The sequence below is a fragment of the Mercenaria mercenaria genome, chromosome 5 (genome assembly GCF_021730395.1).
Source record: "Mercenaria mercenaria strain notata chromosome 5, MADL_Memer_1, whole genome shotgun sequence".
Lineage (NCBI taxonomy): Eukaryota > Metazoa > Mollusca > Bivalvia > Venerida > Veneridae > Mercenaria > Mercenaria mercenaria.
The window spans coordinates 86115926-86141422 of NC_069365.1; the positions used below are offsets into that span (position 1 = coordinate 86115926).

A 25497-nucleotide genomic window follows, 5' to 3' on the forward strand; every position below is an offset into this window, starting at 1 on the left:
TCTTTTATTACATGACATCAGAAATTAATTTTCACTGTTCTATTTTTAACTGTGACCTTGACCTTAGACCTACTGACCTAAAAATCAATAGGGGTCATCTGCTGGTCATGAGCAACCTCCCTATCAACTTTCATGATCCTAGGCCCAAGCGTTCTTGAGTAATCATCCGGAAACTGTTTAACTGTTCTGGGTCAATGTGACCTTGACCTTTGACCAACTGACCTCATAATCAATAGGCATCATCTGCTGGTCATGACCAACCTTCCTATCAACTTTCAAGATCCTAGGCCCAAGCGTTCTCAAGTTATCATCCGGAAATCGTTTAACTGTTTCTGGACCTTGACCTTGGACCTACTGACCTCAAAATCAATAGGGGTCATTTGCTGGTCATGACCAACTTCCCTATCAACTTTCATGATCTTAGGCCACAACGTTCTTGAGTTATCCTCTGGAAACCAATTGGTCTACAGACCGACCGACAAACATCTGCAAAGTAATATACACCTCCTTCTTCGAAGTGGGCAAAAAAATATATGGCCAGACAGAGAATTCGAACCTACAACCCTGAGATTGGTAGCTGAATGCTTTGTCTGCACAGCTATGTCTGCACATGTGACATGATAATGTTAAGAAGTGTATTATGTTTTTTTTTATACTTATATCGTTATTTAGGTCTGTCAGACAGCGAAAATTAATTTAAGGAAACATAAGGAATATTTTTGAGTGCCAGGTCAATTATTACAGACAATACTGTAAATATAAGGACTGTATGCTATTTTTTGTGCTTTTTGTATAAAGAACAACTTCTTGCAAATCATCCAAGAATCGCTAGCACTAAACACACACAAAAAAGTATTTAACTCATAATTAATTTATAGAAATAGACAGAATACTCATGACAGCCAGTTATAAGCACTTACCCAAAATAATGCCTAAAATTTTACATTTGGCTTAAAAGGATCTTAACCTAAAAGTAACTCAACCCTTTTTTTTCAAAAATGGCAAAATAAATCCTACATGTAACAAGTTATTAACAAAACTCAAAAATATCAATTTACAAGATAAATTGTACGAAACAAAATCTATTACCTGAAATTGGTCGTTATCCAATAATACTTCTGTAAAATACCTAAAATATTATATGCGGTGATATTGAACTATTTGCCATTTTTACACTGTATTAACCGCTTTTACAATAACTGACCCATTTCTATAAACAAAGGGGTTCAAATTCAAGTTGTTAAACCTAGCATATCATAGCTTTATCAGTATAACAAACCTTGACTTACTTTATGTAATTATTCAGTATTACATAGCTACTGACCCTTATTAATTTACGGGCTTTCAGTAACAATCATGTAATACAAGGCCACTAGTAAATTACTGTTATTGTATTTCTTTAACTATTAATAAACGGATCACAAATATGACGAAAAAGTTGTGAAAACTTGTTTCAACATTGCTAAAAAACTAAATTATAGTTCACAAAAGAAAATAATTACATAGAAGCCTTAAATTACATTCTCTTTTTGTTCAGTACAACATGAACGTGGAACATTAGTCGAAATGAGCCGCACCATGAGAAAACCAACATAGTGGGTTTGCGACCAGCATGGATCCAGACCAGCCTGCGCATCTGCGCAGTCTGGTCAGGATCCATGCTGTTCACTTTTAAAGCCTATTGGAATTGGAGAAACTGTTAACGAACAGCATGGATCCTGACCAGACTGCGCGACTTGCTGGTCGCAAACCCACTATGTTGGTTTTCTCATGGCACGGCTCAATTATGTGTAATTAGTAAGGATGGGACTGAATCTTAGACTTCAATTCAATATTCTTTTTTTTTTTTATATATCCGTAAACAACAGTTACTGTCCAACTCATAACCTAATTATATTTCAGTCACAGATTGGGACTAGGTAAACAAGAACTGTTGGAGGTCAGCCATTCTTGTCATGAAAACAGGTATAATAACTAGAGCTATCACTAAAGGTGATGAATGTACCCTCCCCCCCCCCCACCCGGCATGCACTGACACAGTACATTGCAATTTGACGCACACAAGATTGCATAATTGTGTGGACTGTATGTATATAGACTGTATGTATACAGTATAGTAACAAAAAACAAAGTCACATAACTATGCAGAATATTTATCTAAAAGAACGTAACATGCACCGTGCACAACTAGGGTTGGTACTGATCACTTGTGTGAAGTTTCATTAAATTGTGTGCAAGGGTTCGGAAGATTAGGCACGCACAAGATTGCATATGCAGACTGTATGTACAAAGTATGTTAACAAGAAACAAAGTCCCATAACTCTGCAATTTTTGTTGTTGAAAGAACCTAACATGCCCCATGCACAACTACTGTTGTTACTGATCACTTGTGTGAAGTTTCAGTAAATTGTGTCAAGGGGATGAGGAGAGATGGTGCGCACAAGATTGTGTCTATGTATATAGTATAGTAACAAAAAACAAAGTCCCGTAACTCTGCAATTTTTTTTTCTGAAAGAACCTAAAATGCATCATGCACAACTACTGTTGTTACTGATCACTTGTGTGAAGTTTCATTAAATTGTGTCAAGGGGATGAAGAGAGATGGTGTGCACAAGATTGTGTCTACGGACAGACAGACAGACAGACGGACAGATAGACAGACAACCTGTAACCAGTATACCCCCCCTTACAACTTTGTTGTCGGGGGGTACAATAAACACATTGACTTTAACTGGTACAGAAGTGGCAATAATTCTGAGTCATAGAACTTTTCACTATGTTTTATTATTTTTTATGAAATTTCGTAATTATTTCCCTTTAATATGGAAGTATTCAAATAGTGGACTATTGCTTTTGATTTCAATATAATTTCTAAATCTATATTTGCATTTGATAGGTATTGGAATATTTCAACAATCTGAACCAACAGGCAAGTTTTAAAACAGTGTGTAGCTTCGAGTTTATTTATTTCCTATCTATCCTAGTATGCGGAACCAATGCCATTAAAGGGAGGTAATAAGAATTTTACAAACTTGCAGTTTTAAAGAATTCTGGCTAAACATATATTTGTTTATGTACATATTTAGGGTAGACATTACAAATCTGATATCACACGCCAAATAAGCAAGGCTCTAGCTTTTATTGATTAAGAGAAGAAGATTTTCTTATATAAAAGCCTAAGTAAGTACTGTACATGTCAGATACAGCGTAATAATCCATTCAGTGGTTTTGTAGGAGATGTTGTTTAAAAAAATCATTGAGTAAAAGTGACCACGTCCTCTGGTGGCCATATTTTTTGATGAATTAGAAAAATTTGAACAATATTTGTAGAAGGTCACATAAGGACAATTGTGTGAAATTATTTCACAAGCAGCTAACGCCTGACGGCATTTTGGCCGGGTTTTCCGAATTAGGTGATAATGAGTTAAAGTTCTAATAAAGGCATACAATAAACAACCCCCAAATTTAAATAAGCACTATTGAAGGAAAAAGGGAAAACAAGAGGGCCATGATGGCCCTAAATCGCTCACCTGTTATCATTGCATTTGAGGACAAGAAGGTCCTCAGAAAAAATATCTAAGTCCAAAGGAACAACAAAGGAAAGAAATTTAACCAGAAAGAAAAAAAAAATCAAATCATAAATGAAGTTGCTATTGTGCAGACAAGGTCAAAATAGCTAATTTTGGCCATTTCAGGGGCCATAACTCTGGAACCCATTAAGGGATCTGGCCGGTTCAACAAAGGAACTGAGATCTTAACGGCAGCACAAGTTTTGTGCAAGTTTGATTAAATTCAAATCATAAATGAAGCTGCTATTGTGCAGACAAGGTCGAAATAGCTAATTCTGGCCCTTTCAGGGGCCATAACTCTGGAATCCATTAACCCTTTACTCCATATACATTTAGCCTAATTAGGCTTATCATATCCATACAGCTTTACTGATAATCAGTACACTATCTCCATACAGGCTATTGGGGAAAAATGCAGAATTTATACCTGTGTTATTCAATTCCATATTACTATATTTAATATTGTTTTAAACACTTAGTAACCAACATAAAGTTTTTTCACAATTAAATTTTCTTTCTAATGGTACATTTTACATAAAAGTGTGATAAATATTTCTTGACATACAAAGCTTTAAACCCATTAGTTTACTTTTCTATAATAATTTTAGCTACTTTTCTATTGATGGTACTTATTTATTTCTGCATTTTTCCCCTGGTATATTAGTTACATAATGTTTTTATAAGAATAATTGATCAAAAGCAATTTTATCAGCTTATAAAAACACTTATCAGTAAAATTTCTGTATAGGATAGACAACGAGTGCCGTTGTCTACGGGATATATACAACGAGCAAAGCGAGTTGTATATATCCCGTAGACAACGGCACGAGTTGTCTATCCGACTTAGACCACGTGACATAAAAACTGCAATTATTGAAAACTCTCCCACGCGTTCTATAGAAATAAGGATTAACGTGTTTTTATAAGAGTAATATCATCTTTGTACCATTAGCGCTTAATTGTCAGCGGGACACATGAAAGAATGCAGGTGTATAAATTCAGTTTTACTCAAATACCGGATTTACTAAGATTTAACGTTCATTAACACTTTGAGTCATTTATTTGCAATCACAAAATTAATGCTAAACAGTTAAATATGGATTTCTCAAAAATACTCAAAATTGGACTGTATGCTGAACAATTAGTTTTTGTGAGGAGTTTGCATGTAGGTGAAACACGATGACAGATACGTTGATTCGTTGATTCAAGAAGATAACCAGGTTATTTATTTATTTATTTAGTTAATTAGTTATTTTTTTATTTGTTTACTTTATCAGGATATAGTTAGTGCGTAGATGCTCGTAGGACTACGAATACCTTTTACTATATCGTGCTCTTCTTGTAAGAATGATGTAGTTGTTTTACTTCCTAACTGGGCCAAGTTGTTCGAAACTTTAACGGGCTGTAATTTAGTTTAGTTTATTTTATACTAATTTGTTTTAGCTCGATTGTGATGAAAGCTTTAACTGTTTAAGCTTATTGTAACCACTCTCGAGTCCGTTTCCTATGAAAACTAGTACCGGGGTCATATGAGAAGTCATTGTCGTGACCCCAATGATGCTCGAACCCACGACCACTGCATTAAGCTGTTAAACTAACCGCCTGTTAAATTTCTATTCAAGATACTAGTCTTGGTGGGTGGGAAACACTAGTATGATGTTTTAATTTTACTGTAAAGATGGTTTAGTGTTTATAATCCTTAACAAGTACATTTGATTTTCTAAGTTTTCTTAACTGTCGAAATCTACTGATAAAGTTAATCGACCGTTAACTCAATCGCCTGTTAAAGTTTCGAACAACTGAATCCAGTTGATTGCAAATGTGAGGATCGTGCTGACATGTCTTTTTTATAACAAGTGAACATAAAAAGTTACAACTGTTGGAAACGTTTCAGTGAATGTGTAAATTACATTTTTACCCAGTTGGTTCAACACTACAAATATGTAGTTTATTGTAATTCAATTTTATTGATATCTAATAACATGGGGTCATTTTTACGATATTAATATTTAGACGTTGTCAACTGAATTTACCTCCATGTCAGTCTTATTTTTTATCCCATTGATAACTGGTGAGAATATTGCAAGGTCATTTAACTCCGACGTTAGGCTGTATTGTTAGATGGTAAATTGACACGAAATTCACGCGTTTTTTGCCCAAGTTTCCCCCGATATATATACAACGCTACTGTTGTATATGAAATATAGACGGGTACAAGTCTGCTTTGCGATTGGCTATTTACGGATTATCGTGGTCTAATAATTGGATTAACATCAAAGTTGCCTACAATTATCCATAGCACACGCCAATTATCCAAAGATCACCCCAATCAACTATACCCCACACTGATAGGTAATATACAGACATATGTCATAAAATTCCTTAGTGCAGCAGGTAATTAGCTGTTAATTTGTCTTCAGGGTAAATCAGACCAATATGTATTTGCAACAGTTACTTTTTTAATCCATCATAAAGTGTATATTTTTTATATAAATCCATTGAAAAAAAAAAGTTCCGCTTTCTAAATCACCTGGGAAATGCAGAAACCTAAAAAAAAATTACAGTACTATTTTTAGCTTGCACAAATTCACAATTTGTACAAATAAGTACTATACAAATTCATAATTTGTAAAGATAAACTTGGGGGTATAATTAGCCTTGATCAGGCTAATTTTAGCTCAAGATGAAACTTTCCTCACAATAATTTTCCATAAATACACTACCTGAGTCCTCATTTCAGGTTTAAATTACCATTAAAAATCAAATATAAACCATATATTTTTTTGACAGATATCATTTGTACATGGTTTAAACTTTACAAAAATGCTTTTGTGGGATTCCTTGATGTTGTACTTTATTCATAATTTGCTTTTAAACTTGAAGGCCTCAAAAAGAGTATCTATCAGGGAATGGATAGAGGTGGTAAAAAGGGTATCTATCAGGGAATGGATAGAGGTGGTAAAAAGCGTATCTATGGAGTAAAGGGTTAATTAAGGAATCTAGCCAGTTCAAGAAAGGAACCAAGATCTTATAGTGCTGCAAGTTGTGTGCAAGTTTGGTTAAAATCAAATCATAAACTAGAAAATGCTTTTGTAAAAAAGTGCATGTCTCCCCCAATGCAAAGTCCTATAGGCAAGAAGTCAATAGGGGTCAGGAGCGAAAGTCAAAGAGACACTGATGGTTGGCTGCAATAGGGATCATCTACTTGGCATGTCCAGTCATCCCGCTAAATTTCAACACTCTTGGCCTAGTGGTTCATAAGTCACTGTTCAGGCTTCTGTGACCTTGACCTTTGAACAAGTGACCTCAAAATAAATAGGGGTCATCTACTCTGCATGTCCAATCATCCTATTAAGTTTCAACATTGTAGGTCAAGTTGTTCTCAAGTTATTTCCAAAAAATGACTTTACATGAACAGGCCACTGTGACATTGACTTTTAATAGACTGACCCCAAAATCAATAGGGGTCATCTACTCTGCATGTTCAATCATCTTATGAAGTTTCAACATTCTGGGTCAAGTGGTTCTCAAGTTATTGATTGGAACTGGTTATCAATGTTCAGGCCCCTGTGACCTTGACCTTTAACGGAGTGACCCCAAAATCAATAGGGGTCATTTACTCTGCATGAACAATCATACTATGAAGTTTCAACATTCTGGGTCGAGAGGTTCTCAAGTTATTGATTGGAAATGGTTTTCCATGTTCAGGCCCCTGTGGCCTTGACCTTTAACAGAGTGACCCTAAAATCGTTAGGGATCATCTACCCTGCATGACCAATCATCCTATGAAGTTTCATCATTCTGGGTCAAGTGGTTCTCAAGTTACTGACCGAAAATGGTTTTCAATGTTCAGGCCCCTGTGACCTTGACCTTTCACAGAGTGACCCCAAAATCGTTAGAGGTCATCTACTCTGCATGACCAATCATCCTATTAAGTTTCAACATTCTGGGTCAAGTGGTTCTCAAGTTACTGACCGGAAATGGTTTTCAATGTTCAGGCCCCTGTGACCTTGACCTTTAATGGAGTGACCCCAAAATCGATAGGGGTCATCTACTTTGCATGTACAATCATCCTATGAAGTTTCAACATTCTGGGTCAAGTGGTTCTCAAGTTATTGATCGGAAATGGTTTTCCATGTTCAGGCCCCTGTGACCTTGACCTTTGATGGAGTGACCCCAAAATCAATAGGGGTCATCTACTCTTCATGACCAATCATCCTATGAAGTTTCAACATTCTGGGTCAAGTGGTTCTCTAGTTATTGATCGGAAATGGTTTTCAATGTTCAGGCCCCTGTGACCTTGACCTTTGACGAAGTGACCCAAAAAACAATAGGGGTCGTCTACTCCAGCAGCCCTACAACCCTATGAAGTTTGAAGGTTCTAGGTCAAATGGTTCTCCAGTTATTGCTCGGAAATGAAGTGTGACGTACGGACGGACAGAAGGACGGACGGACGGACAGACAGGGCAAAAACAATATGTCTCCTAGGGGAGACATAATGAAGCTGCTATTGTGCAGACAAGGTCAAAATAGCTAATTTTGGCCCTTTCAGGGGCCATAACTCTGGAACCCATTATGGGATCTGGCCGGTTCAAGGAAGGAACCGAGATCTTATGGTGAAACAAGTTTTGTGCAAGTCTGATTAAATTCCAATCAAAAAAGAAACTGCTATTGTGCAGACTAGGTCAAAATAGCTAATTTTGGCCATTTCAGGGGCCATCACTCTGGAACCCATAATGGAATCTGGCCAGTTCAAGAAAGGAACCAAGATCTTATGGTGATACAAGTTGTGTGCAAGTTTGGTTAAAATCAAATCATAAATGAAGCTGCTATTGTGCAGACAAGGTCAAAATAGCTAATTCTGACCCTTTCAGGGGCTATAACTCTGGAATCCATATAGGAATCTGGCCAGTTCAAAAAAGGAACCAAGATCTTATGGTGATACAAGTTGTGTGCAAGTTTGGTAAAAATCAAATCTTAAATAAAGCTGCTATTGTGCAGACAAGGTCAAAATAGCTAATTTTGGCCCTTTTAGGGGCCATTATTATAAAAATCTGGAACCCATAATGGGATCTGGCCAGTTCAACAAAGGAACCAAGATCTTATGGTGATACAAGTTTAGTGCAAATTTGGTTAAAATAAAATCATAAATGAAACCACTATCGTGCAGACAAGAAATTGTTGACAGACGCACGGACTGACGACGGACAAAGGGTGACCACAAAAGCTCACCTTGTCACTATAATTATGCCAGATTCCTGGCAGTTCTTGGCATTATGTATTATAGTTTATTATGTCATAATGTAGCTAGTACTGCAGTGATGTCACTCAAGTGTACACTGACAAGAATTTGTTCCTTAGTAAGGAAAAATAGTAATACCTATCCCTGGCATATGATTGGACATTTGTAGACTTTACCTGCTAGACGAGAATATATTTGTTGTATCTTGTCTGATCATCCATACAGTTAGGCAAACTAATCCAAATCCCTACTATATGAAACCCTTATATATTTTCTTTTCATTTATTACAGTGGAAATCAGTTTCAAAGAAAGTCAAAAGCATAAAAAATGAGAAAAAAAGTCGAAAGAATTAAATTATTAGATTCTAATCATCACTAATCTAAAAGTCTCCTCTAGACCATAATTATGTTTTGTACCCAAGAGTTCCTGATAAGTACATTTTGGTGTTTTTTGTCTTTATTTTCTTGACATGGTTAATAGAAACACCAAATTTATAAACAACATACAGCAAGTCTTAGAAAGCCCTGTTGGTTTGATTTTCTTGTTTTGTTCCATTTAAAGGTTTCATTTGATTACTGTTGGAAAATGACAAAGTTTTGTTCTACATTAATGACAGCTGTTGGCAAAGTAATATACAGCGCCTGATTGTTAAGAAAACTTGCAATTACTGTATACCTACACCTTCCCTAATATAGGGAATACCAGAATTACGGGAGTGTTGTGATTGTGAAAATAAGTTCAATAAAAGTTGGATATATAGATTATATTTACTCATGAAATTTAAAAGCCTATAATCATACTAACCCCTCTCCCTAGTCCCTATTAAGTTTTGCAAAACAAAAAGCCCCTAGCCTTCTGCCACAATATCCTACAAACTAAATATTCCAACAACAGCTCTGCCTAATGGGGCATACTAGTAATCCATCTGTTGGCAAGCAGAATAGAGCAAGGTAGTTAAAAAGGGGCATTTAAAACAACAATCACTTTGGATTTGTGTGTGTGTGTGTGTGGAGGGGGGGGGGGGGTGATGTGCACTGCAGATGGAGGATAAGTTAATAATAAAGTATCGAGAAACTTACAAAACAGTAAACAAGAGGGCCATGATGGCCCTATATCGCTCACCTGTTATCATTGCACTTGAGGACAAGAAGGTCCTCAGAAAAATATCTAAGTCCAAAGGACAGGAACAACAAAGGAAGAAATTTAACCAAAAAGAAAAAAAAATTCTTAAAAGGTACAGATATGTCAAAATACACCTAAAAATTGGAGGTACCATCCATGTTGTACCACAGAAAAGTGGTCTCGGTTTTTCCCTATGGCCAATAATAAAAAAGTTACTCAAAATAAGCTATTTATAGTAACGTAAAAGGGAAGAAATTAAAAAGAAAATTATTGTAAGTGAACAAAAAAAAAGGATCTGCCAAATAAATCTGTTGACATAAATGAAATTTCAGATCAGTATCTTCATTAGTGATGGAGATATGCCCATTTCAATTTGAAATAAAGGGAGGTAATCTGACATAAAGTCAGTCCATAGTTATCTACCCTGATTTGCTCAGTCCAACTTATTTCAAATAAGTCCTATAAGTACTTACTGATATAAATCCATTTTGATTACGATCAGGAGCCATAACTCTGAAACCTATTATGGTGATACAAGTTGTGTGCAAGTTTGGTAAAAATCAAATCATAAATAAAGCTGCTATTGTGCAGACAAGGTCAAAATAGCTAATTTTGGCCCTTTCAGGGGCCATAACTCTGGAACCCATAATGAGATCTGGCCAGTTCAAGAAAGGAACCAAGACCTTATGGTGATACAAGTTGTGTGCAAGTTCGGTTAAAATAAAATCATAAATGAAACCACTATCGTGCAGACAAGAAATTGTTGACGGACGCACGCACTCGCGCACGGACGACAGACGAAGGGTGATCACAAAAGCTCACCTTGTCACTATGTGACAGGTGAGCTAAAAACAAGAAGCTGCATTCAATAAACGTTTGATGCCCTTGGTGGCATCCTTGTCGATACAAAGCAACCTAAGTCCAAAATGAGGTCAAGGTCAAACTGAGGTCAGGTGATGTGTGAAGATGAGGAATGGTCACAGGTTACATCTGCATTAGTATCAAGTCATTCTAGTAAGGGGTATTGATGCTAGACGAAACGGTCCCATTTGGTTAACCAAAGGATGGCCCATATAAAGCAACCTAAGTGCAAAATGAGGTCAAGGTCAAACTGAGGTCAGGTGATGTCTGAAGGTGAGGAATGGTCACAGGTTACATCTGCATTAGTATCAAGTCATTCTAGTAAGGGGTATTGATGCTAGACGAAACGGTCCCATTTGGTTAACCAAGAGATGACCCATATAAAGCAACCTAAGTCCAAAATGAGGTCAAGGTCAAACTGAGGTCAGGTGATGTGTGAAGATGAGGAATGGTCACAGGTTACATCTGCATTAGTATCAAGTCATTCTAGTAAGGGGTATTGATGCTAGACGAAATGGTCCCATTTAGTTAACCTCGACAAACGAACGAATGACAACGGACGAAGACAATCACTAAGCCTCGCAAAATAGATGTGGGCAATAAAAACTGAAAGTAAATAATGTACTTGGTATGGGAGGTATACTGTGCTGACTTGTGAGTCATTGCATAAATCATAGGGTTTTCCTCAGTTCAAGTGGGTTATTATGCTGACGAAACGAATGGTTTTCCATGTTCAGGTCCCTGTGACCTTGACCTTTAATAGAGTGACCCCAAAATCAATAGGGGTCATCTACTCTGCATGTCCAATAATCCTATGAAGTTGCAACATTCTGGGTCAAGTGGTTCTCAAGTTACTGACTGGAAATGGTTTTCCATGTTCAGGCCCCTGTGACCTTGACCTTTAATAGAGTGACCCCAACATCATTAGGTTTCATCTACTCTGCATGATCAGTCATCCTATGAAGTTTCAACATTCTAGATCAAGTGGTTTTTAAGTTATTGATCGGAAATGGTTTTCCATGTTCAGGCCCCCGTGACCTTGACCTTTGAAGGAGTGACCCAAAAAACAATAGTGGTCGTCTACTCCATAACTCCATAAGCCCTGCCATCCTATTAAGTTTGAAGGTTCTTGGTCAAATGGTTCTCCATTTATTGATTGGGAATGGTTTTCCATGCTCAGGCCACTGTGACCTTGACCTTTGACAAAGTTACCCCAAAAACAATTGGGGTCATCTACTCCATAACCCTGCCACCCTATGAAGTTTGAAGGTTCTAGGTCAAATAGTTCTCCAGTTATTGTGTGTGTGTGTTCAGGTTTAACGTCTTTTTCAACAATTTTTCAGTCATACAAACGACGGTGTGAGCACAATGCCAACTTTACAGTGCTGCCTCACTGGAATATCTCACCATAGACACGTGACATGATACCCCACCCAGTCACATTATTCTGACACCCGGCTGGCCTGTCCTAGCACTACCCTCTTAATGCTGAGTGCCAAGCGAGGAAGCTGCTTGTACCATTTTTTACGTCTTTGGTATGACACTGCTGGGGACTGAACCCACGACCTTCTGCTCTTGAAGCGGACGCTCCACCACTAGGCTTCCCAGGCGTTTACTCTCCAGTTATTGATTAGAAATGAAGTGTGACGTACGAAAGGATGGATGGACAGGGCAAAAACAATATGTCTCCCAGAGTTTGGTGAGACATAATTAGGGGTAGGTGATTTCAAATATCTATTAAAGTAGATCAGGTTTGGTTTTGATATTATCCTGACTGATACATATAATAATTAGCTACAATTTGGATAAAACTTTTCAAGATGGCTATATTATCTAGAAAATATAAATAAAACAAAAAGAACAAAAAAATTCGAAATTCACCAGTTTTTAACAGTTTGTTTGTTTGTTTGTTTTGGGTTTAACGCCGTTTTTCAACAGTATTTCAGTCATGTAACGGCGGGCAGTTAACCTAACCAGTGTTCCTGGATTCAGTTTTTAACAGTGTTTTCTTATTAAATCTCTTAGATGCACGGTGACCCCAGCTTTTTTTCTTTCCAATATGAAGCATTTTTGTGTGTCATTAAAGCTGCAAAATATTTTGAAAATCTTAACATCAGATTTTTTTTGTAGATCTAAATATGTTTTATCCATTGAAAATAAAGTGGGGTAATTATGTCAACATGTTAAAATGAAAGAGATTTATTAGTGACATTTATGCTTATATATAATACTGACATCACCTTGTTTTCATATTAACCTGTTAGACCCAAAATCCCTATAAGATTAAGTGGGATATTATATGTTTTATAAAGTACCACCATTTTTTCAGTTTTACAAAATTTCAGAAATGCTTAAACAGTGGGTGAAGGAAATGCCCTATAAAATTAAAACGAGTTCGGTGACCTATGTTTTTTCTTCTTTTGTTTGTCTTGGAAACTAATGTTCTTCAAGCTCACAGAGTATGAAAAAATTCTTAACATTAGAAAAAATTCGCTTCTACATCCTTAAGAGCATCAGTAAGTTGATTTCTAAAAGGCAGTGGCTACGATTACGGTACCGTAATCCTAGCCTCTGGTTCTAGGATTACAGAAGTTCCGTATTCCTAGACAACGCTATGAGGATAGGCTAGGATTATGGAAATAAGTTAGGACATGCATAAATTATGTTGTAAACTTACTTATTTCACTGAAAATAGCGAATTTTCATGCCTACCATATTACATGTATTTCGTGTTATCGATCCGCCATTTTGGGTTAGTATAATCTTAAACGATATATTAATGGCGGTGCGCGGAAATATTATAGAAATATGAGGGTTAAAGTTAGATTAAAAAGAAATATTCTATACTTTAAATTTTATGAGTTGAGTTTGCTTGTTACTCGAGTTTTCCACGAAGAAACAGGCGAAATCAACACCCGTATACATACGTTTTTCTTTCCAAAACCATACTAAATATAAATTATTAACTTTATTTTTAAATTGACAGACAAACGTAGAATTATATTCTTAATGATAACTCAAAAGGATTTAAAAAAATATTTTATATTTTAAATTTTATGATTTGATTTTGCCTGTCACTTTAGATTTCCGCGCATATACAATCGGGCAAAATCAACACCCGTATGTACGACAGGCATGAAAAATCACTACTTTAAGTGAAATAAGTAAGTTTACAATATCATTTATGCATGTTCTAACATATACTTGATGCCTCTTACTACCTAAATTCCGTAATCCTAGCCTATCCTCGTAGGAATGTCTAGGAATACGGAACTTCCGTAATCCTAGAATCGGAGGCTAGGATTACGGTACCGTAATCGTAGCCACTGTCTTTCTAAAATCACTAACCATATTTAAAGCATAAAATGTGCAGTTCTGGAACTTTTTGTAAATACAGTATTTGTAAAAAAGTATGCTTAAAATTTTTCATATTCTGCATATAATTTTTCTTAAGGGTAAACTATAATGCAGCTTATCACTAGTAACATCTTGAAAATCCAGTCAGATTTGAAGCATGGCAGTGTCTAGTGTTACGTAGATTGGGTTACGATACCGTAATCAAAGCCTCCCGATTCTAGGATAAACATTAAAAACATAAAAATAAACATTACAACATGATAAAACAGGAGAATCCCACCCAAAAGGTGCCATTATAAGAGTTTCAACCTGCGACCCTGGAAAAAGATGTATCTGTAGTGCTCGCGTACGGTCTGGTACGGCCTACGGGGCAATAGCCTGAACCTGGAACACAGCAAGAGTGATTTCCCTTGGCGCGGGCAGCACGAAAAGACGTTGCTGGTGTTGCTAGACAATATTATTTGGCTATTGTCCCAATTAGCATAAAGTACAGACTGATTCCACCTGGTAAGTTTCCCACAGTTACAAAATTGGTGGCAGCGGTTCATTTTGAGCCCATATTTCGCCGACCAATAAATCGCTACCGAACTTCTATTTTTAGGCTTGGCCAACTTGCCAGTCTAAAAACGATTGTGACTTGTGTTGGAAAAGGGACCCGGTGAGGTGTAATTGAATTTAGTCGATTACGTTCTTGGTCTAAAACACTTATTTAAGTGTAATAGGTTGAATAATTGAAAAATTATTCGACATTTCCAGACAGTTTGTTGGGACTTATACCATCGGAAATCCCTATAGTTGGCATTGTAGTTTACCTTTGTTGATGCTTTAGGATCCTTAAAAGAATTTTTTTTGGATCATTCTGGAATTGAAATAATTAAATTTATTTCTGATTTTGTTGTTGTTATTTTGATTTTTATCAAAGATGTCACAACAAAAGAGTGCAGAAGGTAAGTCAATTACATCTGGTATTAGTGAACAAGTGGTTTCAATTAATTTTGCTACCCTTGAGCAATTGAGAATGATACCTGGAATTAATACAAAAATTGCCAGTGCAATTTTGTTGGTGCGTGAGGCAACGGGGAACATAACCCCGGAAGTCTTGTCCGTGCTGTGTCGTAAGAAATTTACAGAGTCTGAGCTGGGTCTAATTGATTTTACCCAGAATAAACTATGGCCACTTCAGGACAGTGATAAGGAGCCTGAGGCTAGAAAAGAGCCTTGTGCTTGGTCACATGTTAAGACCGGAAATACTCTAGCTAGGCCTGGGGACTTGATCACCCCTAGACCCAGAATCAAGGGTGAAAGTATGGAATATTGAAAATCCTGAAAAATTTGCTGGGGGTTTGGGGGCCGCTAGGGCCCCCGGTGGGTCCAGGGCAAAGCCCTGGTAGGAGGGCCAGGGGGGCGAAGCCCCCAGGAAGCTTCTGAGAATTAGTGATTTTGAACGCTTAGAACAGCCCTATTCTACCCTTATATGTGTGCCAAAAACTTACTTATTATATTGCACAAAATGCATGATTTTCAGTTAACAGTAACTTTTCTAGGTCAAGGACTTGTTTCAACAATATACCCTCAACATATTTTTGTAAGATTCAGACTGAAACTACCTGAAAATTCTAGCAACATTTTTGTTTTTTCATGACACCATATTTTAATGTTCTGGCACAACATTCACAAAATGCAGACCCTGCAATATCCGGTTTTCGTAGCCAAAGACCCCATCGATCACCATCAGTGTCACATTCAGATAGCCAAGCCCATCTCCATTTGTTACCATGTTTGCTTTCTAAGTCCTAAGTATTGTACGCTGGCGGTAAAAACATTATTTTTCAGGCACTATCCCGTGCAGCCATAATTACGGCGTGTTAATCCCCGAAAGAAAATCTTGATCTTCCTCCTGTTCCTCGTGGAAAGATTGATACTTTGGAGATAAAAAGCGTGCAAACCGTAGAAATCAAGACATGCGTGTGCAAGTCCGTGCAAACTTTGACGCTGGCAACTTTTAGGCGCACGTGAAAGTCATGAAAAACGTGAGCGAATAGTTATATAAACGGTCGTCTAAAATATGTTTTAAAACAAACAGTTGAAGTAAATTTCGGTACGTAACGGGATCGAGTAATCATCACTGCAATATTTTTTTATTAAAGTGACTTTTCCGTGGTTGACGCTTGTTTTATAATTGGAACTCTTTACAAGGTGTGTATAATAAATCCAGACATCACGGAAGTTGCCAAAAATGGCCGGACATTCGGTCCTGCACTGCCGGGACGAACATTAAATATAAAACAAACAGGAATCTTGCTTCCTTTTATCAGTATGCAGCTGTTAATTATTTTTCTTGTATCCTATCTGATCTAGATTGCTTTGGATTCGAAAATCCCGAAAAATAATTATCATCAACCCACCCCTGTTCAAAGCGGAAAAAAACATTAACAATTATCGGTAAATATTCTGTTGATAAAATAAGTACTGGCCTTGTTTTCGTCATCAGTTAAAACCCCCTTAAAGAACTAAAAGAAGTGTGTCGGTATCATGGCATCTGAAGTGGAGATCAAAGTTGCCCGGGATTGTCATGGCATTACGTCATGTTTTCGCGCCATGTGACACATCACTGTCTGATCGTACCGCCTCGGTTCTTTAAAACAGTAAAAAAAAGTATCTTCTTTAAATTTTTTAAAAGCGAATTGCAATATCCCGTATAAACTGACAGGTAAATGTGTCAAACGATAAGTGACCTATTTGCCCTAATTTTTTTTACATTATTGTTTGAGAAGAATATCTCACATAGTGTCGTGTCAAAAATACATCTACAAATATTCATTTACTTATCAAACTTATTTAAAACCACAGCGACATCATACTGCTTTATTTTAAAACCATATTTCTATTTACGTTCACGAGGTCACGTAACCTATTCTGCCGCATTACACAGAAATCTGTTTGCCAAAAATTGTTTTACTCCTGTATTGAAATAGCTGCCGCTTTTTTATTATTTAAGATTTTTTAATTCTGTTTTTTGTACTTTCTTGTCAAAAGTCTGAATTTTATGACCATAGAATGTAGTATTTATTTACTTTTAGAAATAAATAAATATTTAAGATCGCGCTGTTTGAAATTTTACAAATAAATGTATGAAAATTCGATCGTTTTTATAGACTTTTGCCTACATTTCTGTCGATATCTTATCAAAATCGTTATAGAATTCAAACTGTATTACTTCTCAAGCGGTGTTGAAAATTGAAGCGATTATATTAAAAAATGAATGCACTACGCGCGTTTTTTGTGTACGTGTCGATAAACAAAAGTAACGGCGATCTAGCCTAAATTAGATATTATTATTACGATAGGTCGCACGTGTTCGTGGAATGGAAAATTACTGGTATGACGTTTTGATATCTTTACGATTCGCGGGTAAATTCCAGTCAATCCAGGTTAGTTTTAGGGATGTAATTTCTGCATTTGGTAAAGTTAGAGTTAAAATCCACGCGTCCGATCGTATGAGCATATGAAATCCACTGTCCCTTACCAGACTTAACCCACCAAATAGTAAGACATAACTCGCAATATACGAGGCGGCTACATGTCCGTGGTGTTTGAAGATAAAATTGCATGCAAGAAATCGAGAAATGCATGCTGCAGACAAAAGTCCGTGCAAATTCTGACGCGCGGGAACTTTTCGGCGCATGTAAAATTTATGAAAAACGTAACAGTTGTTTTCATTGAAGTACAGCGCCTATGCGGGCCAATCAAAATTGTCGTTACATATTGACAATATGCGAGATGCGCTGCAAACGGCAAATGTGATAAACAGAGTCGATTGTGTTTGTCGCCGATCGACTGATTTTTCAAGCTTTGTTGATTGATGGCACAATACCAACACCCCCTCCCCCCCCTCGAATTTCGACCCGGATTTACACGATTTGGAAAAACGATCCCGGCCGAGATGGAAAATCCGGAACTTCCGGAAAACTTTCACCCATGCAGAATGCATGCTGTATCTTCTGATATGCACAGGCCATTATTGAAAACTCCAGCTGAATTCCTTAAGACACCAGCATCGGGCAGGAATAAGGTATCGTTACCAGAAACGAAACTGAATTTCAACCTTGGTGAAGGTAGCACTCCTTTTGATGATGATGGTAATGCCGATGCAAGTAGACCATCATCAGATGGGGGAGTGGGAGCCGACTATAGTCAGCTGGCAAAGAAATTAAGTTCTTTGCAAAAGCATTTGGCATTTGATGGTAAGGGCAGCTGGGAAGCTTTTGATTTAAAGTTTTCCAGATATGCTGAGGCATGCGGATGGTCAGATGCTGAGAAATTTGAGGGCTTGTGCTGGTGTCTTACTGGCAAAGCTATGGACTATTATGTACTGATACATGATAGTGGTGAGGTGAACTCTTACCAGGGTTTACATAGTAAGCTTGAGGCGCGGTTTGGTGAGCACGAGTTGCCAGCTGCGGCTCAGTTGCAATTTCAACAGGCTTGCCAGGAAGAGGGCGAGTCGTTAGATGATTTTGCAGACCGGCTTTTGACACTTGCAGAAAGAGCGTTCAGAGGCCTGCCAGATTCATTTGTGACTAATCAAGTCATAAGTCGTTTCTGTCAGGGCCTGTTAGATAAGGATGCAGGTCACCATGTGTTTATGCTTGATCCTATGAGTATCCAACAGGCCAAGCAGGTAGTCTGTAAATACCAACAGGCACACATGGCTATATTTGGTATGTCAAAGCACCAACCTAAGCCGTTCAAAGAGGAGGAATGGTGCGAAGAGGAGGAACATGTTTTTGCAGTGGGAGAAATGGCCGGTAGCACACAAGGGGCACCAGATAATAGGACTGTCATTGAGGCACTTAAGCAATTAGAGCTTAAATTTGAAGAAGTCATGACAGTCAGATCCAGTAGAAGTGAATCTGGTGAACTACCATAGAGGCTTTATAAAAGCAAAATCTGTTTTATGCTTTGACAGGCAAACTTCGGTTTGTGTGGCGGGGAGAGTGGGTCAGAGCTTTTGAAGTTTTGATAAGAGGCTCTGATGCAACCGCCTGGGTTAGCCTTGCTGCTGGGGATGGATGAGTTTATGCTTTACACCAATGCATGGAATAAATAGACCAGTGCATGGGTATCATAGGTCCAGGTCGGCAAGGAAAAGGTCATTGCATATGGTAGTTATGGTAGTTATGTTCTTATTTGGTAAACTGTATTGTACGGAATGACCACTCAAGTTTAAGGTGATTCATGGGGTTCCAAGAGCCTCAAGGTTAACTGGTGAGACGGTGGCTGGAGGAGCTGTCTCAGTTGAATATTGTGCTGCAGCACGGGGTAGGTCGTGAGCATGATAAAGCTAAGGCAATGTCTTGAATGCCGGTTGGAGGCATTGCAATGAGTATCATGCTGGGACACGACTGGAGCAGTTACCTTGTGGCAGGTGTAATTACTGTTAAGAAGACAACGAAAGTTGGGGTCCTTTAACCTTCTAGACGACGCAGTGCCGTTGGTCATAGGGGGACACCGAAGCTTCCATCATAGAGCGTTTGAGGGACCTAGGACCAACAAGGGCATGGGTACGACTGTCTACGGGTTTCTTGATGTAGACGACGCAGTGCAGTTGGTAAAGGGGTTACCTGGAGGGTACATCACAGAGCATCCGGGGAACCTGAGACCAACATTGGCAACGGTACGACTGTCTACGGGTATCATGAGGGAACCACAGATGACACTGAGGGTAAGAGTGGCAAGCCAGTCCTTGCAATAGTAGTCTCAGATGCGGGATGACCCTTCTGAGAAAAGTAGCCTACCAGATGCTGGTATGGATTTAGACTACTACGAGGTAGTAAGCTTCTTTGTGGTAGATATGTTTAAACATACTGTTGTAAACATGAACATGGTGACCACAAGGAGGGTTGTGACTGAGGCTGTTTAGGGCCTCGGTAATCGGTAATACAGTCACGTCTGGACAGTCAGTTCAGTGCCTACTGTAGGACAACCAAGTTCACAGTCTGAGGTCCTATCCCCGGAAAGAACAAACAAAAGACTTGCCGTGCTTAAGGGTGCGACAGGTACCTCTGACTCTACAAAGGGTCTGGGGTCTAGCCTTCAGAATTCCATCTCGGTACCGGATCAAGGAGCTCTGAGGGATAAAATTGGACTGTGTAGTTGGTGGTTCTTAGTGGTGGAGCTGAGTGAAGTGTTGAAACAGGATGAGAAATTGCTGTTTGCTTTGGATTGGTAATGAGAAAGGACAGATCCGGCATGGTCCGATCTGTTTCATGCCAGTCCAGTAGCTGAGTCAAATCGGTAAAACAGGGAACAATTTCTTCTGTTAGATTGTGTTTTATGTTAGTGTGACTAAGGTCAGGTCAAGATGGTATTCATCTTGGTATGCTGAAAAGTCTGAAGGAGGAAGCTATTGAACTCAGTCATGGCTTAACTTCTTTGGGACATCGGATTAAGAAACAGATTAGTCCGGTGAAGCCTTGTCCTAGAGACCCTTGACGAGGAACGTATGGCCTCACACAGTTTTACTAGGATAGGGCAGGCACCGCAAGGCCCTGTCACAGAGGAGACTTGAGCTCTGCTTGGACTAGCAGTAAGGTTACCTAGGCCCCCTCTGTTAGTCTGTTTGACTAAAGGTTGTTTATTAGTAAGTGTTCGGCTGCTGACCATTCTTGGAGTAGGAACAGTTCTTATGATAGTATTGACTATCTATAGAAGAACTGAGTCTGTTTAGGCCATAGGGGCTGATCCCGGTGCACTATGGATGCGGAGATCCATGGTCGCCGGTAGCGGTGGTATTGTGGCTAAAGTGACACAATACTAGTACTGGTTAAACCCAGGAACTTCTCATATTGCTAGCAAGACATTTCGACCCCAAGACATTTCAACCCCAAGAGACAATTCGACCCCAAGACATTTCAACCCCAACTCCTTGGACATTTCGACCCCATTCAATGATATGTCTGAAAACATCTAAGAATGTCGTCATTATTATAATTAAGCTTTAATCTATAGATAACTGAGCAATTTCAAAATTTAATAACGCTTAATTACCAATTAAAATGTTAAAATAAGGTTATTTAAAAATGAGTGATTTTTATCTCACAATAACGAAATAATCATCATTTATAAATTATTCTTTTATTGACGAAAATAATAGGATTTATGTATAAGCCGCGTTTATTACGTAAATAATTTATGAACAAATCGTTCTGATTATCAGTCTTAAAATAACCTTCATATAATATATGTTTATACTAATTTTCAAATCATCAAAGGCTATATTCCAAAAACAAAAAAAATGATTTTTAAATCATGTGCCGATTTCGCTGATTTTAATTACGAAAATAACTTTAATAAAGTCACATCCTTAATACCTCTTTATTTACTTATTTATTTTTATTTTATTTATTTATCATCTCATTTCAATGGGATTCAACCAAATATAAATAATTATAACGTAATTCATAGAAGGTTAAGATGTCACCATATTCATTATATTGATATTTCAAATCATAATCAGAAAAACGTGATATATATATGCAGAGAGATGCAGGTTACGCATTTCAATTATGGGAATAAGAATTACTTCTTTTAGGGTAATTGCTACTACAAACAACATATCACTTTTGATTGGATTATCACGCCTTGATTAATTGTTTGTTGAATACAGCACGTGTATGTTTATCGGCAGTGCGCATGCAATTAACAATCAATTAAGCGATTGTGGTGACATCGTATATTTATAAACATGTGTCAACATTATCTTTAATTTGGGCGAAAATGTAAAGAAAACAATAGGAAATTAAACAACATATTGCTTGTTTTCGCATTTAATGTTATATTCGTAAGCGATTTTGACGCACACATCTAAAGTATTTGCTTTACAGAATACAGAATAACATTTCTGTTATTTACAAAGTGCAAGATTCTTGTCTTTGAATGACATTCATCCCAGTTGTAAAATATCAAACACGAAATCCCCGTTACTGCGACATATAAGAATAGGCGAGTACTGTTCTGTTAAGTACGGGGGAAAAAGTTATTATCATATTTTATATCTTTAAGGAAAATGTGGCAGCCGTATTACTTTTTTCTATATTAAATATTTTAGCAAATACACGTGATTTAAAGTATGATTTTAACAAGCGATTTATATAGAGTGTATTTTACTTTTTTCTATATTAAATATTTTAGCAAATACACATGATTTAAAGTATGATTTTAACAACTTCAAGCGATTTTGGTCACACTTTAAACTAGAATCCACCTAAAAACCAGAATACATTTTCCATAACCGGAATTCAATAACAAGAATACACCTGTATTTTGTAAGTTAAAGGTATTTTTGAAGGTTTTTCTTAAATAATTCAATCCAGGGCCTCCTCTGGGTTTTTCATACTTGTCGCCAACCTTTTTGCCAATTTGAAAAAGTTGGAGCCACTTTAGAGCCATTTTTGAGCCAAAGTTCTGAGCCACTTTTATTTCTCTTAGTTGGCTGTCATAGTGTCCATAGAGAAATAAAATATTGTAAATAATTTCATTAGGAATAATAACAAGTTTTGAAGGTGCATTAGTTTATTGTAGATATAATTTTTATTTTTATAGCTCTTTGGTCAGAATTACCAATTTTTCAGGACTCATTTATTTTCGGAAAGGAAAATTCGGATTTTTTTCTATTCTAAAAGGTCGAGTTGAACACTTGTCTAATGATTTTTAAGAAGCCATGGTAGCAAGTGATATCTTCCAGCTTCTGAACATTTCAAAGAAATTAACCAGGTCCAGGATACAAATTGAGGTCGATGTGTTTTTGTTTTCGGATCCATCGTTAAAATCTTTTATGAAAACTGAGGAATTACAAAATTATCTTGCAAAAACTAACAAATTAAATGTATCTTTCGTACTTATTTAAAATTCGTCAGTCATACAACTGCATGCCACAAACATGTCGATGTTTTTTTTTTTTTTTGTAAAAAATCGCAACACATAAAGTACACCGTAATCGGCGTTAATTTTGGTGAACTCTCGGCAGAGGTCAAATATACAAGCTGGCAGATGTTTTGATTACTGGTTAATCATCAATTCACACATTATTACGCAATTATCTTCTCAAAGTGTCAACCAACTTCAATAGTCGAATTGTCAACACCGCCTAGACTGGTTATCGATTTTATTCACTACTAGCGTCTAGGTAAACACGTGTATCGGGAACCAATTATTGGGCCGCTTATATCACTATGGAAAAAACAAATGCCGAGGAAAAAAATCTATGCGCCACTTATTTTCGCCAGTTCGCAAAATTTAGCGCCAAATTCTTAAAATTATCGCAAATGGCGACATTGGCGATCGACAGCGGAGGCCCTGCAATCATATATATCATAAATGAATAAGATACGAAAGGAAAATAAAATACGTTCACGCAAAACAACGTCTTGTGTAAGTCTAACAATAGAAAATACCTGGTTAATTACATATTATCAGTTAGAAGAAATTGGGTGAAATTTTGCTGCGTAATAGGTGTGATAATCCAATCAAACTATCGGGACTAATCAGAGGCACGTGTTTGTAACGCCGTATATATACAAAGGATATTAATTGTGCTTTGGCAATAAATGCAGTAAACGTTTTTATATTCATATATTAAACATGATATAATTCTTTAAAAACTGACTTTTCATAATATATTTTCTTTTCAAATTATCTTACACATGAACAAATAATTCAATTAGTTCCAATAATAAACATACGTCGACCCTTTCCGGTCATCGCAGTTTATTCACTGTCATGTATTTTGTGTATGATTTATTTAAAAATAGAATATTTATATAGATCAATATATTCATATTTTCTAAAATATGCAAAATTGAAGAAATATAAAATGAAAACATACAACTATTTCTGAGGGGTCGAAATGTCTTGGGGTCGAAATGTCTTTGGGGTCGAATTGTCCAAGAAAATTAAATTTTGGGGTTGAAATGTCTTGGGGTCGAAATGTCTTGGGGTCGAAACGTCCAAGATTCCTCATATTTATGAGCAACAGACCATGGTATACTTCCATGGTCTAAGGGACCATGGTATACCTCCATGGTCTAAGACACCATCGTTTACTTTCATGGTGTAGGGACTACCTCCTTTCAGTAGGACGGGGAGGAGTGAAGTGCTCGCGTACGGTCTGGTGCGGCCTACGGGGCGATAGCCTGAACCTGGAACACAGCAAGAGTGATTTCCCTTGGCGCGGGCAGCACGTAAAGACGTTGCTGGTGTTGCTAGACAATATTATTTGGCTATTGTCCCAATTAGCATAAAGTACAGACTGATTCCACCTGGTAAGTTTCCCACAGTTACAAAATATCCTAGGCCTAAGATACTGGAGTAAATGTCCGACTACTATGACAGTCGGAAAATTATGAATCTTCTTTGTGCATACTCTGTATTTCGGTATTTAATTAATTTTATGACACGTAAGCATTTTTGCAAGAATTTGGTTTTCAAGATATTATAAGTTAAAGTAGGACACAAACAAAATAAATTGCTTTCTTACTTAGTTTTAATGGTTGTTGTTGTTATTTCGTCTCGTTTCGTCAAGACATCTAATGGCCGTGCTGTCTCTCCGGTATATACCGTTCACGTTGCACGTTTTCTTCTCTAGAAATCCCTTCTCTAGAATGTACTCGTATAAACTCATGGTATAATATTTTGCGAAATTCGGTTGTTTTCATTTTATAAAAAAGGCTTAAACAAATCTTTTGGATGCTTCAATGAAGTCATCAATTATAGCTGACAAGTTTTCCCTGTGTTCTTTGTAGGGATCTAGTAGATTTCGCGAAATCTAATCAAATTAGCGAAATCTAGACATAAAATGTAAACTAATGAATATTTTTAAAACTCCTTTTAAGCTTTTATTAAAAGTATAAATCTACGTGTGCATGTCAATTTTCAAGAAAAAATATTTATATTTAGGGTGGTTTTGAAGAGAAAAACTTATTATACGGGTCTAGATTTCGCCCGATTCTACATGCGCGGAAATCTCAAGGGACAGGTAAAATCAAGACATAAAATTTAAAGTGATGAATTTTCTTTTTAAATCTTTCTAGGCTTTTATTAAGAATATATTTCTAAATTTGCATGTCAATTTTCAAGAAAAAATATTTATATTTAGGGTGGTTTTGAAGCGAAAAACTTATACGGGTCTAGATTTCACCCGATTCTACATGCGTGGAAATCTCAAGTGACAGGTAAAATCAAGACATAAAATTTAAAGTGATGAATCTTCTTTTTAAATCTTTCTAAGCTTATTAAGAATATATTTCTTAGTTTGCATGTCAATTTTCAAGAAAAATTTAGGGTGG

The 25497-nt window shown here is 37.0% G+C and overlaps 1 protein-coding gene across 3 annotated transcripts in view; it reads right to left on the bottom strand.

Moving 5' to 3' along the window:
* The window catches only part of LOC123557833 (hypoxia-inducible factor 1-alpha-like), an 83197-nt gene extending 58443 nt beyond the window's left edge, over window positions 1–24754 (bottom strand). Inside the window, exon 1 of one of the 3 annotated variants that reach the window (XM_053544187.1) lies at window positions 24690–24754. The gene's annotated coding sequence lies outside the window, so the exon portion shown is untranslated. Of the gene's footprint in view, window positions 1–1089; window positions 1256–23052; window positions 23377–24689 lie in introns of those variants that run through there. The other 2 variants (XM_053544189.1, XM_053544188.1) reach the window with 2 other exon arrangements.
* Window positions 24755–25497: the final 743 nt, after the last annotated feature.